The following is an 18,704-nucleotide window of genomic DNA, read 5'->3' as shown; positions in this document are numbered from 1 at the left end:
GTACAGTTTTGGGGGCAGCCTATACAGTATAGTTGTTCTATTGATTTGATCGAGAACAGATGCATTTAAGCATATATCATTTACTTGTTGGATGGAGTGTCAATTTAAGGTCTTACTTTACAAAAGGTCACATGGAAAGGAAACCCACCATCTTCATTCTTTAGAGGAAGATGATCCGCTCCAGGAGGATAATTCAGAGTTGATCGTAGCAGCAAATTTGTTAGCAGTTGGGCAAAACCATAGGGGTCATTCCAGGTTGATCGCTCGCTAGCTACTTTTAGCAGCCGTTCAAACGCATAGTCGCCGCCCACGGGGGAGTGTATTTTCGCTTTGCAAGTGTGTGAACGCCTTTGCAGCGGAGCTCTGCAAAAACATTTTGTGCAGATTCTGAGTAGCTCTGGACTTACTCAGCCCTTGCGATCACTTCAGTGATTTTGGTCCCGGAATTGAAGTCAGACACCTGCCCTGCAAACTAGAGATGAGCGGGTTCGGTTTCTCTGAATCCGAACCCGCACGAACTTCATGTTTTTTTTCACGGGTCCGAGCGACTCGGATCTTCCCGCCTTGCTCGGTTAACCCGAGCGCGCCCGAACGTCATCATGACGCTGTCGGATTCTCGCGAGACTCGGATTCTATATAAGGAGCCGCGCGTCGCCGCCATTTTCACACGTGCATTGAGATTGATAGGGAGAGGACGTGGCTGGCGTCCTCTCCATTTAGATTAGGAGAGAGAGAGAGAGATTGACCTGAGGCTGATACTGTAGAAGAGAGTGCAGAGTTTAGTGACTGACCACAGTGACCACCAGCAGTGCAGTTGTTTTATTTAATATATCCGTTCTCTGCCTGAAAAAAACGGTACACACAGTGACTCAGTCACATACCATATCTGTGTGCACTGCTCAGCCCAGTGTGCTGCATGCCTGCATCATCTATGTATATATTATATATCTGACTGTGCTCAGCTCACACAGCTTATAATTGTGGGGGAGACTGGGGAGCACTGCAGTGCCAGTTATAGGTTATAGCAGGAGCCAGGAGTACAAGACAGTCACATACCATATCTGTGTGCACTGCTCAGCCCAGTGTGCTGCATCATCTATGTATATATATTATATATCTGACTGTGCTCAGCTCACACAGCTTATAATTGTGGGGGAGACTGGGGAGCACTGCAGTGCCAGTTATAGGTTATAGCAGGAGCCAGGAGTACATATTATATTAAAATTAAACAGTGCACACTTTTGCTGCAGGAGTGCCACTGCCAGTGTGACTGACCAGTGACCTGACCACACTGACCACCAGTATAGTTAGTAGTATACTATATTGTGATTGCCTGAAAAAGTTAAACACTCGTCGTGTGACTTCACTTGTGTGGTGTTTTTTTTTTTATTCTATAAAAAACTCATTCTGCTGACAGACAGTGTCCAGCAGGTCCGTCATTATATAATATATATACCTGTCCGGCTGCAGTAGTGATATATATATATTTTTTATATCATTATTTATCATCCAGTCGCAGCAGACACAGTACGGTAGTTCACGGCTGTAGCTACCTCTGTGTCGGCACTCGGCAGTCCATCCATAATTGTATACCACCTACCCGTGGTTTTTTTTTCTTTCTTCTTTATACATACATACTACGACATCTCTTTATCAACCAGTCTATATTAGCAGCAGACACAGTACAGTACGGTAGTTCACGGCTGTGGCTACCTCTGTGTCGGCACTCGGCAGTCCGTCCATAATTGTATACCACCTAACCGTGGTTTTTTTTTCTTTCTTCTTTATACATACATACTACGACATCTCTTTATCAACCAGTCTATATTAGCAGCAGACACAGTACAGTACGGTAGTTCACGGCTGTGGCTACCTCTGTGTCGGCACTCGGCAGTCCGTCCATAATTGTATACCACCTAACCGTGGTTTTTTTTTCTTTCTTCTTCATACATACATACTACGACATCTCTTTATCAACCAGTCTATATTAGCAGCAGACACAGTACAGTACGGTAGTTCACGGCTGTGGCTACCTCTGTGTCGGCACTCGGCAGTCCGTCCATAATTGTATACCACCTAACCGTGGTTTTTTTTTCTTTCTTCTTTATACATACATACTACGACATCTCTTTATCAACCAGTCTATATTAGCAGCAGACACAGTACAGTACGGTAGTTCACGGCTGTGGCTACCTCTGTGTCGGCACTCGGCAGTGCATGTGCTGTTTGGGGAGGGTTTTTTGGAAGGGACATCCTGCGTGACACTGCAGTGCCACTCCTAAATGGGCCCGGTGTTTGTGTCGGCCACTAGGGTCGCTAATCTTACTCACACAGTCAGCTACCTCATTGCGCCTCTTTTTTTCTTTGCGTCATGTGCTGATTGGGGAGGGTTTTTTGGAAGGGACATCCTGCGTGACACTGCAGTGCCACTCCTAAATGGGCCCGGTGTTTGTGTCGGCCACTAGGGTCGCAAATCTTACTCACACAGTCAGCTACCTCATTGCGCCTCTTTTTTTCTTTGCGTCATGTGCTGATTGGAGAGGGTTTTTTGGAAGGGACATCCTGCGTGACACTGCAGTGCCACTCCTAAATGGGCCCGGTGTTTGTGTCGGCCACTAGGGTCGCTAATCTTACTCACACAGTCAGCTACCTCATTGCGCCTCTTTTTTTCTTTGCGTCATGTGCTGATTGGGGAGGGTTTTTTGGAAGGGACATCCTGCGTGACACTGCAGTGCCACTCCTAAATGGGCCCGGTGTTTGTGTCGGCCACTAGGGTCGCTAATCTTACTCACACAGTCAGCTACCTCATTGCGCCTCTTTTTTTCTTTGCGTCATGTGCTGATTGGGGAGGGTTTTTTGGAAGGGACATCCTGTGTGACACTGCAGTGCCACTCCTAAATGGGCCCGGTGTTTGTGTCGGCCACTAGGGTCGCTAATCTTACTCACACAGTCAGCTACCTCATTGCGCCTCTTTTTTTCTTTGCGTCATGTGCTGATTGGGGAGGGTTTTTTGGAAGGGACATCCTGCGTGACACTGCAGTGCCACTCCTAAATGGGCCCGGTGTTTGTGTCGGCCACTAGGGTCGCTAATCTTACTCACACAGTCAGCTACCTCATTGCGCCTCTTTTTTTCTTTGCGTCATGTGCTGATTGGGGAGGGTTTTTTGGAAGGGACATCCTGCGTGACACTGCAGTGCCACTCCTAAATGGGCCCGGTGTTTGTGTCGGCCACTAGGGTCGCTTATCTTACTCACACAGTCAGCTACCTCATTGCGCCTCTTTTTTTCTTTGCGTCATGTGCTGATTGGGGAGGGTTTTTTGGAAGGGACATCCTGCGTGACACTGCAGTGCCACTCCTAGATGGGCCAGGTGTTTGTGTCGGCCACTAGTGTCGCTTAGCTTAGTCATCCAGCGACCTTGGTGCAAATTTTAGGACTAAAAATAATATTGTGAGGTGTGAGGTATTCAAAATAGACTGAAAATGAGTGGAAATTATGGTTTTTGAGGTTAATAATAATATGGGATCAAAATGACCCCCAAATTCTATGATTTAAGCTGTTTTTTAGTGTTTTTTTTTAAAAAACACCCGAATCCAAAACACACCCGAATCCGACAAAAAAAATTCGGTGAGGTTTTGCCAAAACGCGGTCGAACCCAAAACACGGCCGCGGAACCGAACCCAAAACCAAAACACAAAACCCGAAAAATTTCAGGCGCTCATCTCTACTGCAAACGCCGGGACACGCCTGAGTTTTCCCAACCACTCCCAGAAAACGGTCGGTTGACACCCATAAACGCCCTCTTCCTGTCAATCTCCTTGCGATCGGCCGTGCGAACGGATTCTATGTTAAATCCATCACTCAGCAACAATCCGCTTTGTACCCGTACGACGCGCGTGCGCATTGCTGCGCGTACGCATGCGCAGTTTTTTTTTTTTTACCTGATCGCTGCGCTGCGAAAATCGGCAGCTAGCAATCAACTCGGAATAACCCCCCATGTGCACTGCAGGTGGGGCAGGGAGCGCTGGCCGGGAGGTACTCCTGAAATGCAAAAGCATCGCCGCTGTGCGATGCTTTTGCACTTCTGCGGGGGGAGCGGAGCGGCACTGACATGCGGGGCGGACTAGCCCTTTGCTGGGCGTCCCCCCGCATGTCTGAGTGCCTGATCGTAGCTGTGCTAAATTTAGCACAGCTACGATCAACTCAGAATGACCCCCATGGTTTTTCCCAACTGCTAACAAATTTGCTGCTGCGATCAACTCTGAATTACCCCCCAGGAGCGAATCTCAAACTAATGTAGAAATAAATACATTTAAGGTACAGTATTAAACTATTAAGCCCGAGTTAGAAAAAGAATATATATATATATATATATATATATAATTTCTATAGAAGTCCGCACTCACATCAAAAGAGTCCATGTATTAGGGGTGCTCCTCAAAAAACCCCAAAGAAGGCTTCACATATACCAGGTATCAGAGACCAAAGAGATCTCAAAAGAGGGCACTCACCAGTCCAATTGACTAAAAGGCTTGCTGACTGGATGTCTTTGGTGACTGTCTTGAGAAAGACCTTATAGGTCGAAACGTCGACTCCTTACTGATGACTGTGATGAAATAATAAAAGCCTTTTAGTCAATTGGACTGGTGAGTGCCCTCTTTTGAGATCTCTTTGGTCTCTGATACCTGGTATATATATATATATATATATATATATATATATATAATATTTTAAATTGACTAAGAAAATAATAATGAATTATTAGGGTTAAGGTCTATAAACAATTATCCAACAGTTTAACTTATATTTGTATGTAATAGACTGTTACAGAAGTTATTGAGACATTTTAAATAGAATATCTGCAGTCTAATATATTTATGCGCTCAGTATTTGTGATAGAGGGCGTGAAGAGCTGTGTCACGGGCATGGCGTTAGTAAATTTTGCAAGCTTACTGAACAAAAACGCGATGGCTTTTTAGCAACAGAGATACTTTACCAGAGTAGCCGCTGAGCTATGCAGAGCATGAGCCAAAGGATATCTGCAGTGGTAAGAACAGCAATCAGTGGTGTAATGATTGCAAACCACCTGTGTTACGTCTGCATGCAATTTAGCTAAACAATGCACATTGGGAAGGTATTAAATCTCACGTCTGCATGTGTCCACACAGGGCCATCTATTCTATTGGATTCAATGGGCAGATGCCCAAGGGGGCCCCAGGATTGTAAGACCCTCAGAATTGTAAGGGCCCATGGCCAATACATCCCTCCCCCTTCCTGGACAGCAGCCACCAATAGTACACCCCCCCCTCCAAAGACCCCCACCTCCTACATCACAGCCACCACTGATAGCACCAAAGGCCCACCAAACACCCCTCCTCCATGTACATCACAGCTGCCTACCAATAACACCGCCCCCCCACCACAAAAATCACCGCCGTTAGTATCCAGCCCCATCCCCCCAAACCTGGGAAATCACAGCAGCACCAGGCCCAAAACACCACCACCTGCAGACGAGCAGGCTCCTTCTACCCTCACACAGTACTGCAATGGGCCCCCCCCCAGCCGTGTAGGATTTGCTGGGCAGAGGGTATAGCCTGGACCGCTACCTATAGATGTATGACGGCCCAGGAGCCCACCCGAACCTGTACATCCTGGGGTGCCTAGTCGGCGAAACAACATGGCCTCCTCCCAGATACTTCCGGGTAACTGTTCTCAGCTGTACCTCTCAGCTCTGAGTGTAAGCTCTTCTTCCCAGCAGTCTCCTTCTACTGCTCATATCTCACTCTCTCCATGTCTCTATTGCATATCTGGAAACCCCCTCCCTACAAATCCTGCATTTGCCCCTGCCCCCTCGCCTGGATACAGTCATTAGGTCGACACCACTTAGGTCGACAGTCATTAGGTCGACCACTATTGGTCGACATGCATTAGGCCGACAGGGTCACTAGGTCGACATGGTCATTAGGCCGACATGTACTAGACAGTTCAAAAGGTCAACTTGAGTTTTTCACTTTTTTGAAATTTTTGGACTTTTTCATACTTTACAGTCCATGTTGTCTACGATTGGGAATAGTAACCTGTGCCAAGCGCAGCGGTAGCGGAGCGAGATACCTTGCCCGAAGCGCGAGCCATGCGAGGGGACACGGTGCACTAATTGGGGTTCCCCTTCACTTTACGAAGAAAACGACACCAAAAAAAGTAAAAAAAAAACTCATGTCGACCTTTTGACTTGTCGACCTAGTACATGTCGACCTAATGCATGTCGACCAATAGTGGTCGACCTAATGACTGTCGACCTAAGTTGTGTCAACCCAACGACCCATACCCCCACCGATAGGGTAGTTAAGATGGCCCTGTGTCCACATACTGATTCCTGCTGTATATATCTTCTTTTGAAAGTATTCACCCCAACATACTGGTAATATGAAAGACACAAAAATACATAAACACACTATAGCTACAAGTAGAGAAGACTTTAAAGGTAGGTAACTATGCAATATTATCAGCATAAACAGGACAATTCTGGATCATAACTTAAAAACACCCCTAACTCAAATATGTAATATATTTGTTGTGTAAAATCATTGTTGAGTTTAATAATGTAAAAGAGAAAATATTCATATTCCCGACACAGATTTGTAATGTTTGTTTGTAATTTTTAAATAAAGATAACAATGTTATTGTTACCCAAACAAAGGGATCTCACGCTGCCACAATGCAAAAAATAAGAGCATGTAAATAGTTGTAAATAAATATACAGTATGGGGTATATTTACTAAGGTCCCGATTTTGACCGAGATGCCGTTTTTTCTTCAAAGTGTAATTTCGGTAACTTACTAAGCAAAAATCTCGGCAGTGATGAGGGCATTCGTAATATTTTGGAAGTCTTAGGAAAAAATCACGAATCAATACACAATCGGTCAAATACGCCTGCAATTTGCTAGAAATCGGTAATTTACTAAAAAGTGCAAATCACAAACACTGCCGACAATAGCCAAACACTGCCGTGCAGAAATACAATTCGTGAAAAAGTGCTAAAAAAAAACAGACCTGCTTTTTTATCCCGTGTTTGGATAGGCATGCAGGGATCCATGAGATCTGTGCATGTTTATCAGTGGGAAGGGGATGGGAAAGTGTGTTTTTTTGTAAAAAAATTGCGTGGGGTCCCCCCTCCTAAGCAAAACCAGCCTCGGGCTCTTTGAGCCGGTCCTGGTTGCAAAAATATGGGGGGAAAATGATAGAGGTTCCCCCATATTTAAACAACCAGCACCGGGCTCTGCGCCTGGTCCTGGTTCCAAAAATACAGGGGACAAAAAGCGTAGGGGTCCCCCGTATTTCTGAAACCAGCACCGGGCTCCACTAGCCAGATACATAATGCCACAGCCGGGGGACACTTTTATATAGCTCCCGGCGGCCCTGGCATTACATAACCAACTAGTCACCCCTGGCCGGGGTACCCTGGAGGAGTGGGGACCCCTTCAATCAAGGGGTCCCCCCCCTCCAGCCACCCAAGGACCAGGGGTGAAGCCCGAGGCTGTCCCCCCCATCCAAGGGCTGCGGATGGGAGGCTGATAGCCATTGTGTAAAAAAATGAATATTGTTTTTAGTAGCAGTACTACAAGTCCCAGCAAGCCTCCCCCGCAAGCTGGTACTTGGAGAACCATAAGTACCAGCATGCGGAGGAAAACCAGGCCCGCTGGTACCTGTAGTAGTACTACTACTAAAAAAATACCCCAATAAAAACATAAGACACACACGTTGAAAGTATAACTTTAATACATACATACACACCTCCATATACACATACTTACCTTATGTTCACACGAGGGTCGGTCCTCTTCTCCATGTAGAATCCATGGTGTACCTGTGGAAAAAATTATACTCACTAAATCCAGTGTAGAAGGCTCTTCTTCTTGTAATCCATTTGTAATCCACGTACTTGTCAAAATAAAAAAACGGATACCCGACCTCGCACTGAAAGGGGCCCCATGTTTTCACATGGGACCCCTTTCCCCGAATGCCAGGAACCCCCTCTGACTTAAGTCTAAGAGGGTTCCATCAGCCAATCAGGGAGCGCCACGTTGTGGCACCCTCCTGATTGGCTGTGTGCTCCTGTACTGTATGACAGGTGGCACACGGCAGTGTTACAATGTAGCGCCTATGCGCTCCATTATAACCAATGGTGGGAACTTTGTGGTCAGCGGTTGACCGAAAGTAACCTCACCGCTGACCACAAAGTTCCCACCATTGGTTACAATGGAGCGCATAGGCGCTACATTGTAACACTGCCGTGTGCCGCCTGTCATACAGTACAGGAGCACACAGCCAATCAGGAGGGTGCCACAACGTGGCGCTCCCTGATTGGCTGATGGAACCCTCTTAGACTTAAGTCAGAGGGGGGTTCCTGGCATTCGGGGAAAGGGGTCCCATGTGAAAACATGGGGCCCCTTTCAGTGCGAGGTCGGGTATCCGTTTTTATATTTTGACAAATACGTGGATTACAAATGGATTACAAGAGGAGCCTTCTACCCTGGATTTTGTGAGTATAATTTTTCCCACAGGTACACCATGGATTCTACATGGAGAAGAGGACCGACCCTCGTGTGAACATAAGGTAAGTATGTGTATATGGAGGTGTGTATGTATGCATTAAAGTTATACTTTCAAGGTGTGTGTCTTATGTTTTTATTGGGGTATTTTTTTAGTAGTAGTACTACAGGTACCAGCGGGCCCGGTTTTCCTCCGCATGCTGGTACTTGTGGTTCTTCAAGTACCAGCTTGCGGGGGAGGCTTGCTGGGACTTGTAGTACTGCTACTAAAAACAATAGTCATTTTTTTACACAACGGCTATCAGCCTCCCATCCGCAGCCCTTGGATGGGGGGGACAGCCTCGGGCTTCACCCCTGGTCCTTGGGTGGCTGGAGGGGGGGGACCCCTTGATTGAAGGGGTCCCCACTCCTCCAGGGTACCCCGGCCAGGGGTGACTAGTTGGTTATGTAATGCCAGGGCCGCCGGGAGCTATATAAAAGTGTCCCCCGGCTGTGGCATTATGTATCTGGCTAGTGGAGCCCGGTGCTGGTTTCAGAAATACACGGGACCCCTACGCTTTTTGTCCCCCGTATTTTTGGAACCAGGACCAGGCGCAGAGCCCGGTGCTGGTTGTTTAAATATGGGGGAACCTCTATCATTTTTCCCCCCATATTTTTGCAACCAGGATCGTCTCAAAGAGCCCAAGGCTGGTTTTGCTTAGGAGGGAGGACCCCACGCAATTTTTTTTTTTATTTTAACACTGTTTTTTTTTAAATAAAGGTGCACAATGAAGCCCAGCACGGATCTCTCAGATCCGGCCGAGATTCATTGTATTAAAGTCGGCAGTATTTTACAAGTCACTCACGTAAAACACTGCCTAAAAAAACGAATGACATCGACATCGGTAAAACCGAAAATGCAGAATACGGCAGCTTAGTAAATTAGTCGTACTAAATTCAAAAAGTTGCATATTTACACTTTCGATGTCATTCGTGATTGAACTTTGACCTCAAACGGGAAAATACGATTTTTAGTAAATATACCCCTATGTGTCTAAAGCTTGGTACACACTGATAGATATATCTGCCGATCAATTGATCGGCAGATATACCTATGGACGGATTGGGCAGTGTGCTGTACATACACACTGCCCGATCCGTCGGGGACTGGCGTACACGCCCGCCCTGTTCAGCTGTCAATCACCACCGGCCGCCACAGCATGTGTACACGTTCACACACAGGGATGCGCCAGTATATCGGTAGATATATTGGCCGTCGGTTGTGCTGTGGGGGCGATGCGATATGTCTGTGAATGACGGAGTTCACAGACATATCGCCTGTACACACTGGCCGACGGACCCGCACTATATCGGCCATTCAATAGAACGGCCGATATATCGCCCAGTGTGTACCCACCGTAAGATGCCAGAATAAAGCCAGTATACTCATAAGTCCGACACAGAAGCGTATCATTTATAAATAAAAATCTGCAGATTTTTTATTTTTTTTAATAGTTTTGATCAAACTGCATATTGTGGTCAGGGATATGGGGGCAGCTGACAAAGTCAGTCTGGGGTAAGAGATCACAGAATTCCCTTTTATTTATTTATTTATTTTTTGGTCTGCTTCCCAGCAGGCTGAGCTGATTCTGTTCCAGACCGCCTGCTATATCGACGCGAACCCTGGGGAATTGCAGTGGTGGCCTCTCCAACTGGTGATGTTGTTGGAGGTCCAGGTGATGCCAACCCTGGACAGAATCTCCCTCAATCCTTGGTGAAGAGCAGATACTTCCCACAAGCCTTTTTCTCACATGTTTATTCCTTGCTGCTAGAGCATATTGGCCACCTCCTGGTGTTAAGTGGGCTCTAGTTAGCACTTTCTTCCAAACAATGTGACATTTCGTATGGTTCCTGCTCTAATTTCTTGAAGTATTGCTTCAGATCTTAGCATTTGTGTCACTGCAGGCTGTTGGTGCCACATGCTCCTCTGAAACCAACTCAGGAGCATTACCCACAATATCAGTAATGAAAATTATATAATTAGTTTGGTTGTTAATATTTATCATTTGGAAAGGAATAATTTGTATAACAGATTACCAGAGATGGCATGTAGGATTTCATTGGTAGGCATGCCACTATCTACAGTGGCAATGCCTACAATCTCCTACTCTTCAGTCCACTCCAAAGGGGTGTATTCCAAGGATTGAGGGATTGGGCCCCAATGCATCGGACTTTGTGCAGCAGCACCGGCCACACCACTCTCCTTACACAACTGGGCTGAGATATGACAGCGGAATTCTATAGAATAACCTGCTGAGAATTTGCAACTTTGAAGTGTTAGTTGCCAACATTGAGGTCCTGCTATATGCTCAGGGCATGCAAGCTCTATGTCTTTATGATTTGTAGGTCTCTATACCCAACTTTGCATGGTCTGTATAGTGCGACAGCGGTGCAGTCCCCATAACTCACCTCTTTAGGTTTTTCTTCAAAAACATTTGGCCACATTTTACATTTCTAAAAGTATTCCCTGACTAATTTCATGTAGTTCCCCTTTGTGCCTCCAAAACAGCTCTGATTCGTTGAGGCATGGACTCCACAAGACCTCAAAAGGTGTCCTGTGGGATCTGGCACCAAGATGTTAGCAGTAGTTCCTTTAAGTCATCTAAGTTGTGAGGTGGGGCCTCCACGACTCGGACTTGTTTTTTCAGTACATCCCACAAGTGCTCAATTGGACTGAGATCTGGGCAATTTTGCGGCCGAGTCAACACCTTGATATCCTTGTCATGTTCCTCACACCATTCCTGAATAATGTTTGCAGTGTGGCAGGGCGCATTATCCTGCTAGTAACAGGCCACTATCATCAGGGAATACCGATGCCATGAAGGGGGGTACTTGGTCTTCAACAATGTTTAGGTAGGTGATACGTGTCAAAGTAACATCCACACGAAAGCCTGGACACAAGGTTTCCCAGCAGAACATTGCCCAAAGCATAACACTGCCTCTGCTAACTTGACTTCTTCTCATAGTGAATCCTGGTGCCGTTTCTTCCCCAGGTACACAACAATTGTAGCACTCTCCTTGGGACAATGTTCATCAATCACATTTTTAATGGCATGTGATAATTATATGCCAACTGGCATGTAATCAAAATTACCACATGCATTTATAAAGTATCCATGGCACCTGCAGCAAGAGCTTATTACTGTGCCTCCACAGTACTGAAGTGTATCTGAGGAGGGGAAATACATATGTCTATGGTGGTTTTATGTATCATGAATATATTAGAAATTCCAGTTTAAGAATATTATTTGGCTGACTATAACCAGAATGTCACAACTGAGGGCCTGAGCTGACGGGAGGCAGCCTCAGTTGTAGGGGCTGAGATGTACCGGAACCTGGGAGGTTGTATCAGACCCCTGGACATGTAAGTAACATGAATAATAACTGCCCGAAGGCGTGACCACGACAACTTAGATAAAAGTCAATGATGTTTATTATGACAACTCCGCATCACAGCAGCAATAAAAGAAAACGTAAAAGTCAGCAAAGAATAAATACAGTTCCTGAGTACTACAGCATGGCAGGAGCCACAGGGCACTGGTAGTGTGAGATAGTTCTTATGATCTTCTAGATGGAAAGTCCTTACCAGGCCCGGCTGTAGCAATGGAGATAACCCAGGATTATACCAGCTGGTGTTCCAGGAAGAGCTGGGTTGCTGAAGGTAAAACAGCTGCTGTGGATACTGGCTGGAACCAGACTGTTGTTAGCACGGAGTGGATACTGGCTGGAACCAGTTAAATAATAAATGAACTTTGGGAGCGATGAAATGTGAACTGAAATGTAGAACTTGAGAGCGGAGAAATAATAATTCCGGTGGAGAGTGGTAAAGTGTAGAAAGGACACCGGCCCTTTAAGGGAAGCTGTACTCTGCTGGAAGCTGAGGCTGGAAGCAGGTAGTGTTGTAGCTGGAAACAGATGAATCCACAATGGATTGGAGAGTCAGGCTACACCGCAGGTGGAATGCTGGTGCGGGTCTCTATGGTGGAAGTCTTGAGACAGGAGCTGGAACCTGGAAGACAATCATAGAAGAGAGACAAACAGGAACTAGGTTTGACAACCAAAGCACTGACGTCTTCCTTGCTCAGGTACAGCTTACTTATACCTGCAGCAAGGAAGGGGTTGGCTAGGCAATTATGCAAATCAACAACACAGACAGCAGATTGGTGGAAATGATCAGATGACAGAATCCAAGATGGCTGCGCCCATGCAGACACTTGGAGGGAAGTTTGGTTTGTAATCCATGTGGTCTGGGAAACAGTAATGGCGGCGCCGGCCACCGGAGACAGGAGACGCCAGGCTGATAGATGCACATTTAACCACGCGGGCACAGCGGAGGCCGCGGCTGATGAAAAGACCACTCTGTATGTGGAAACTCAGGAACAGCGGAATCCGGTCCTGGAACGCTGAGCCCGCCTTAGGAGGCATCTGAAGGGTAAGTAATGGCGTCCAGATACCCGGATCGTGACAGCACCCCCCCCTTTAGGAGTGGCCCCAGGACACTTCTTAGGCTTTAAAGGAAACTTTGCGTGGAAATTTCGGACCAAGGCAGGAGCATGGACGTCAGAGGCATTGGTCCAAGAGCGTTCTTCAGGACCATAGCCCTTCCAGTCAATGAGATACTGAAGTTGACCGTAACGGTGACGTGAGTCCAGGATCTTGGCCACTTCATACTCAACGCCTCGTTGAGTTTGGACTTTCGGAGTTGGTGGAAGTGAGGAATGAAACCGATTCAAGATTAGCGGTTTCAACAGGGAAACATGGAATGTCCTGGGTATTTTTAAGAAGGGAGGTAACTGGAGTCTGTAAGCAACAGGATTGATGACTTGATCAATTTTGAAAGGACCGATGTAGCGAGGTGCAAACTTCATACTGGGAACTCTTAACCTCAAATTCTTCGTGGATAACCATACCCGATCACCCACCTTGAGAGCAGGAACTGCTCGACGCTTCTTATCCGCAAACTTCTTGTACCTGAACGATGCCTTGAACAGAGCTGATCGTACGCTCTTCCAGATATTGGCAAACTGATGCAAGGTGATATCCACTGCGGGAACAGAAGTTGCTGGAAGCGGTTGGAACTCAGGGACTTTAGGGTGGAATCCAAAGTTGGTGAAGAATGGTGTTGAAGAAGATGAAGAATGATACTGGTTGTTATGACAGAACTCGGCCCAGGGAAGTAATTGAACCCAGTCATCTTGAGAGGAGGACACATAGATGCGGAGGAAGGCCTCCAAGTCCTGATTCACCCTCTCAGTTTGACCATTGGTCTGAGGATGGTAAGCCGTGGAAAACTTTAACTTGACTTGGAGGACTTGACATAAACTTCGCCAGAATTTGGCTGTGAATTGAACTCCTCGATCTGAGATAATTTCTTCTGGAAGACCGTGGAGTCGGAAGATCTCTTGTATGAATACTTGAGCCAACTTGGAAGCTGACGGAAGACCGGTGAGAGGAATGAAGTGTGCCATCTTGGTGAACCGGTCAACTACCACCCAGATGGTATTGAACTTGTTGCACATGGGCAAATCTGTAATAAAATCCATCGACAAATGGGTCCATGGTCGACGGGGAACAGATAGTGGAACCAGTTGCCCCGCAGGCGACTGGCGGGATACTTTATGTTGAGCACACTTTGGGCAAGATGCAATAAACTCCAAAACGTCCTTTTTCAGAGTTGGCCACCAATAGGACCTAGAGATAAACTCCAGGGTTTTTTGGATACCTGTATGTCCGGCAAAACGGGAAGCATGGGCCCAATGCATGAGCTTCTTCCTTAGTGTCGGCTTCACAAAACTTTTCCCTGATGGGGGCGTAGAGTCCATCCCTACCGTGGAGAATGCCAACGGATTTATAATAGGATGCTTGTCTGAAGACTCTGACTCATTTTCTTGCTCCCATGAGCGGGAAAGGGCATCGGCCTTGCGATTCTGAGAGCCCGGACAGAACTGGAGTTTAAAGTCGAACCTGGAAAAGAAAAGTGCCCATCTGGCCTGACGAGGGTTGAGACATTGTGCGCCTTTTAGATATAGAAGGTTCTTGTGGTCTGTAAGGATGGTGATTGAATGAGAAGCTCCCTCCAACAAATATCTCCACTCCTCTAGAGCGAGCTTGATGGCTAGCAACTCCTGGTCGCCAATGGCATAGTTGCGCTCCGCTGGGGAGAACTTCCGTGAGAAGAAACTGCAAGGATGTAAATGACCATCTTTAGCCCTCTGAGATAACACCGCTCCTACTCCAACGGAGGAGGCATCCACCTCTAAGATGAAAGGAGAGTCGATGTCAGGCTGTTTCAGGACAGGTGCAGAGATGAACCTCTGTTTTAAAAGATGAAAAGCTTGCATGGCTTCTTCAGACCACTTGGACGGGTTAGCACCCTTCTTGGTGAAAGCAGTAATAGGCGCCACAATGGTGGAAAAGTCTCGTATAAACTTTCGGTAATAATTGGCGAACCCTAAGAACCTCTGGACCCCTTTGAGGGTTAAGGGTACCGGCCAATTCTGGATTGCTTGTAGTTTCTCAGGATCCATCTCTAGTCCGGAACCGGACACAATGTACCCTAGAAACGGAATGGACTTGACTTCAAAGACGCATTTCTCTAATTTGCAGTAGAGATGATTGACACGGAGACGGGACAGAACCTCCTTTACCCAGAAACGATGTTCCTCTAAATCGTTGGCAAAAATGAGGATATCATCTAGATAGACCACGACATGACGGTATAGAATGTCTCTGAAGATCTCATTGACGAAATGCTGGAAGACAGCTGGAGCATTGCTCAATCCGAAGGGCATGACGAGGTACTCATAATGTCCGTCACGGGTGTTAAATGCGGTCTTCCACTCGTCACCCTCACGGATACGGATGAGATTGTATGCACCTCTCAGGTCCAGCTTTGTAAAGATGGTAGCTCCGCTAACTCTGTCAAAGAGCTCAGTAATCAGGGGTAAAGGATAGCGGTTCTTGATGGTAATGTCGTTCAAACCTCTGTAGTCGATGCACGGCCGCAGACCACCATCTTTCTTCTTTACAAAAAAGAAGCCTGCGCCGGCTGGAGAAGAAGAAGGTCGAATGAACCCCTTTGCTAGGTTCTCTTTAATGTATTCCTCCATAGAATGTGTCTCGGGGAGAGACAACGGATAAGTTCGGCCTCGAGGTGGAACCTTCCCTGGAACGAGATCAATCGGGCAGTCCCATTCTCTATGAGGAGGAAGGATATCAGCAGAAGCTTTACTGAACACATCCGTGAAATCTTGATATGGAGGAGGTGGAACATCAGACGACCTGGGGGAGGAAGAACAGACAGGCAACACTTTAAACAAACATGTCTTAGTACAGGAGGAACCCCATGCCAGGATTTGCGTAGTCGTCCAATCAATTGTAGGATTGTGAAGACGGAGCCATGGAAGGCCCAGGACCACAGGATGTGTGGCTCTTGGAATCACTAAAAATGAAATAAGTTCGGAATGAAGAACTCCCACTCTCAGACGAACTGGTAGAGTCCTTAGAGAAATAACTGTATCAAAAATTTTACTGCCATCCACAGCAGTTAAGGAAAAGGACGAAGGAAGTCTCTCGGTGGGTAGGGACCACCGTTTAACATAGGCTTCAGTAATAAAGTTCCCAGCTGCTCCGGAATCCAGGAGGGCAATGACGTTCTGATAACGTTGAGCAACTTGAAGCGAGACTGGGAGGTTACAATCTTGAGGAGATGGAGAGGAGATCATTACTCCTAGCCGGCCCTCTCCTTGGCGAGCTAGGATTTGGAGTTTCCCGGACGTTTGGGACAGGCATTAATGGTGTGAGACGGAGCTGCACAATACAGACAGAGAAACTCGGAGGGGCGTCTTCGGCGCTCAGCAGGAGTTAAACGGGAACGGCCAATTTGCATGGGTTCATCTGTAGTTGGTGACAGTTGGCGAGGAGGAGGAGTAGAAGATTTTGGAGCAGATGATCTTCCACGCTCAGTTGCTCTCTCTCTGAAACGCAAGTCAACTTTCGTACAAAGTGAGATTAGCTCATCTAACTTGGAGGGTAAGTCTCTGGTAGCTAACTCATCTTTAATACGCTCGGATAAACCATGCCAGAATGCAGCATACAGGGCCTCGTCGTTCCATGCCAGTTCGGATGCCAGGATCTGGAACTGTATAAGATATTGTCCTACAGTACGTGATTCCTGGCGTAAACGGAGAATCTCAGACGAAGCTGAAGTTACCCGGCCTGGCTCGTCGAAGATGCGCCTGAATGTTGACACAAATGCAGTGTAAGAAGATAGCAGGGTGTCGGACCTCTCCCATAACGGTGATGCCCAATCAAGGGCTGAGCCACTGAGAAGAGAAATAATGTAGGCAATTTTTGTACGGTCACTGGGAAAATTGCCAGGTTGTAGCTCAAACTGAATCTCACACTGGTTGAGAAATCCCCTGCAGAATCTTGGAGATCCGTCAAATTTTGCTGGCGTTGGAAGATGAAGACGTGGAGCAGAAATGGGTAAGGTGGGTGGGGTTATAGCTGGAGTCACTGTGGTTGACGCACCAGACGCGCCTGATCCACGGAGAGTTGTCTGAATCCCATCCAGCCGAGTAGAGAGATCCTGGAGACAGCGGATGATGTGGCCCTGTGCAGCCTCCTGATGTTCTAGTCGGGCTGCCAGTTCTTGCATCGGCCTGGCCGCTTGATCCTGGTCTCCGGCTGGATTCATTAGGTCAGTGCTTACTGTCACAACTGAGGGCCTGAGCTGACGGGAGGCAGCCTCAGTTGTAGGGGCTGAGATGTACCGGAACCTGGGAGGTTGTATCAGACCCCTGGACATGTAAGTAACATGAATAATAACTGCCCGAAGGCGTGACCACGACAACTTAGATAAAAGTCAATGATGTTTATTATGACAACTCCGCATCACAGCAGCAATAAAAGAAAACGTAAAAGTCAGCAAAGAATAAATACAGTTCCTGAGTACTACAGCATGGCAGGAGCCACAGGGCACTGGTAGTGTGAGATAGTTCTTATGATCTTCTAGATGGAAAGTCCTTACCAGGCCCGGCTGTAGCAATGGAGATAACCCAGGATTATACCAGCTGGTGTTCCAGGAAGAGCTGGGTTGCTGAAGGTAAAACAGCTGCTGTGGATACTGGCTGGAACCAGACTGTTGTTAGCACGGAGTGGATACTGGCTGGAACCAGTTAAATAATAAATGAACTTTGGGAGCGATGAAATGTGAACTGAAATGTAGAACTTGAGAGCGGAGAAATAATAATTCCGGTGGAGAGTGGTAAAGTGTAGAAAGGACACCGGCCCTTTAAGGGAAGCTGTACTCTGCTGGAAGCTGAGGCTGGAAGCAGGTAGTGTTGTAGCTGGAAACAGATGAATCCACAATGGATTGGAGAGTCAGGCTACACCGCAGGTGGAATGCTGGTGCGGGTCTCTATGGTGGAAGTCTTGAGACAGGAGCTGGAACCTGGAAGACAATCATAGAAGAGAGACAAACAGGAACTAGGTTTGACAACCAAAGCACTGACGTCTTCCTTGCTCAGGTACAGCTTACTTATACCTGCAGCAAGGAAGGGGTTGGCTAGGCAATTATGCAAATCAACAACACAGACAGCAGATTGGTGGAAATGATCAGATGACAGAATCCAAGATGGCTGCGCCCATGCAGACACTTGGAGGGAAGTTTGGTTTGTAATCCATGTGGTCTGGGAAACAGTAATGGCGGCGCCGGCCACCGGAGACAGGAGACGCCAGGCTGATAGATGCACATTTAACCACACGGGCACAGCGGAGGCCGCGGCTGATGAAAAGACCACTCTGTATGTGGAAACTCAGGAACAGCGGAATCCGGTCCTGGAACGCTGAGCCCGCCTTAGGAGGCATCTGAAGGGTAAGTAATGGCGTCCAGATACCCGGATCGTGACACAGAATCCCTGAGAAACGTTTTGGAAAATAAAATGAAATGTCGAGCACTATTTTTTGTTGTTGTGATTAGTAGTCCTTGAGTACTGCCAAGTCTATCTGGGGGAAATTCAATTACAGGCAAATTATTTTGCCTGTCTGAATCAGCACTTTGTAAATTAATTTAGGATTCGACTGGGTGGGCAAAGGGTGCGAGATGTGGTGCCGT

General features: G+C 47.0%; 1 protein-coding gene across 1 annotated transcript in view; it reads left to right on the top strand.

The window, feature by feature from the left end:
• Positions 1-18,704, top strand: part of LOC135058256 (transient receptor potential cation channel subfamily V member 5-like) — a 197,631-nt gene that overhangs the window by 130,236 nt on the left and 48,691 nt on the right. The gene's annotated exons all lie outside the window — the stretch shown is intronic.

The sequence above is a fragment of the Pseudophryne corroboree genome, chromosome 3 (genome assembly GCF_028390025.1).
Source record: "Pseudophryne corroboree isolate aPseCor3 chromosome 3, aPseCor3.hap2, whole genome shotgun sequence".
Classification (NCBI taxonomy): Eukaryota; Metazoa; Chordata; class Amphibia; order Anura; family Myobatrachidae; genus Pseudophryne; species Pseudophryne corroboree.
Note: the sequence above shows the minus strand (reverse complement) of the source record. Positions and strands in the feature narration are given on the sequence as shown.